At 47.3% G+C, this 2,500-nt stretch overlaps 1 protein-coding gene across 1 annotated transcript in view; it reads left to right on the forward strand.

The window, feature by feature from the left end:
- Positions 1 to 1,951: 1,951 nt before the first annotated feature.
- Positions 1,952 to 2,500, forward strand: part of LOC116425059 (actin, clone 205) — a 3,726-nt gene continuing 3,177 nt past the window's right edge. The window contains exon 1 of the mRNA XM_031972259.2: positions 1,952 to 2,119. The gene's annotated coding sequence lies outside the window, so the exon portion shown is untranslated. The remainder of the gene's footprint in view (positions 2,120 to 2,500) is intronic.

Here is a 2,500-nt window from a genome sequence, read left to right on the forward strand (position 1 = left end):
TATTCGTACATTCTACACACACCTCCACATATACACACGCACACACGAATCCATACGAGGAAGAGTGCCATTATTTTCACAGTGACCAACTTCCAACACTTTCATCTGACAATCAGATTGCGGTAAAAAGCTGAAGTTACATGAAAATAACTTCTGTTGTGACTTCACTCGAACCGATGACCTTGGCCTAATATGACGAATCCGTTTCGGGTGCGACTCCCTTTCCTATATATTTTTCTGGCCCCCGCGAAGAACTTCCGAAAAAAACCAGTTCGTGTTTCCCCCGATTTATAAAAGCCTGTGCCGCTGTCGCGGACACTCGTCGTTCCCATCGGAAAATACCTCGCTGCATTCTTCGGGAGACTTTTCCGTCGATAACGCGACGCCGGAACGCGGGATTGGCCGATAAAAGAGACGCGGATCCCGCGATTTATTTTCGTTCCTGTGCGTAATCTCGAAATATTCCTCCTACTCTGATATCTGGTAGAAAAAGGCGGATGCGTATCATGCAAGAGTCGAGCCTCGCCCCGCGCCAGCTTCTAAACTATAATTGACCGGGCTTTTCAACAGATTTTACACGCCTTTAATGGAGAAGGAGGGCCGCAACAACAACAGCGAAATTCATCATATGTACCATGAATTATGTAACGACGAATGCGCACGAGTTTCAACGGACAATTACGCGAGAATAAATTCTGCGGACCGATGAACAGAAATTGATTTAGGCTTAGTGTTAAGTTCGTTGTATTTACGAATAAAGGAAAGTAGTATAAGAATATGCAAGCGTTTGTTAATTAACTGTATTATCTAATGTATTCACTGTCTATAGGATATGCTACTCTGATTGTAGAATTTAGAATTCTCAAGCATACGCGAGAGAGGAAAGTAATTGAATGAGATCTTTCGTGAAATTCGAAAAGCTTGTATTTTATAATGTAACATCTCTCGTATAACAGATAATTGTATCAATTCAAATAAAATGTTCTTCATGAAAAAAAGTCCTTTCTTTTGCACCGATATCTAACATTCGTATTCTTCGAAAACTATTTGAAGTATACCTGAATGTGTATACGTGATTTTATAAAATTCCAGTTCAACAGTTCGTGTGTATTAACTGTGAAACATAAGATCATGAAAATTTTATAATGTCCCAAACAATTTCTACATACGAGCAAATATGTCTAACGTACACGACAGGTAATCCAAAGCCACGACAATCCCTGAGAATAATCGCAGTGCCTCGCAAAGTGAAAGAAATCACTCATATTTCGCAAGACAATAATTCACATGCGAATCGCGGAAATATATACCACCCCGAGAACACGTCCTTCATCGTTTAAACCGCCAAAAACAACAGCCACATTCCCGCAGACAAATTTCGCGCAAAAAGAACCCCATCGACAACCGGCCGAAGAACACTCTACCAAATCAAACGCGCGTTACAAAACGAAGTGCCGTCGAAGCCGCGCGAAACCCATATCCAATCCACAGGCATCTAAATACAGAAAACGTTCCACTAAAACTAATTGGAATCCTGCAAGCGCGTTTCCCTGGAAGCGTGCACCTCCGTCCAACAAGAGAACGACGGCGACGAGAGCTCGTTTCCGTAAGGGAGCAAAAGGAACGGCGACATCGTACCAGTAATATCCACCCTCGTCATAATTTTCGCCGAGCAGCGAGAGCAAAAGGTACGGTCCGCCGGCCGAAGGCTTAAACTCTAGACGAATCGACGGGGGGATGAACGGTCCACCCCAAAAACGGGAAAGGGAGACGCGTCCTCCGAGGAAAGTAACGCCGCCGGTTCGCAACGGGCGAATCTGCGCGGAGGGAAAGGGGGTCGCCGGTAGCCGGGTGACCCGCGGAAAGTCGGAAAACCATAAGGGGAATCGGCGGTGAGCGTTTTTACAAGGAGACTCGGGATCCGACGTGTCGGTCCGCGTTAGGGCCTGGGGGCCGCCTAGTTCGGCGAGCGTCGCGACGCCACGCGAGGCAAGCCTTTTTCGTGCCTGTCGGGCAAGCACCATCGCGCGAGAATGCGGGGGCGTCCTGACGAGAGCATATATTCGACGTCGCGACGCTCCCGAAGCACAGACGCCACTCCAACTCTGTCCCGTGCACGGTACGTAGAAACTGCTTTCTGGAACGGTATTGCGATCTCTTTGGATACTATCGGCTGCTTCCTGGATCCTCGACGCTGTCGATGATACCCGATCGAAGCTGGACCGATCCTCTCGGCCAGTATTCTCTCGTTGTTTTTATCGGTAAACAGCGACGTCTCCCGACGTTCTGTATCAGTGCTCGCTTTATGGGACTTTCTTTTCTCTGAGGGAGCGGTCGTTCGTCGGTCGGCTTTCCTTCCGGTATCGCATCTGAAATAGCGGTTTACTGTAATGGTGTCCGGGAATTCGAGTGACTGCACCGTTAGAGATGGTGAATTGCGCGATTCGCTTCTAAGGGAGAAGTGGGCTTTAGAAATTTTGTCGGGGTTGGAGGTTGTTTG

The sequence above is a fragment of the Nomia melanderi genome, chromosome 5, assembly GCF_051020985.1.
Source record: "Nomia melanderi isolate GNS246 chromosome 5, iyNomMela1, whole genome shotgun sequence".
Classification (NCBI taxonomy): Eukaryota; Metazoa; Arthropoda; class Insecta; order Hymenoptera; family Halictidae; genus Nomia; species Nomia melanderi.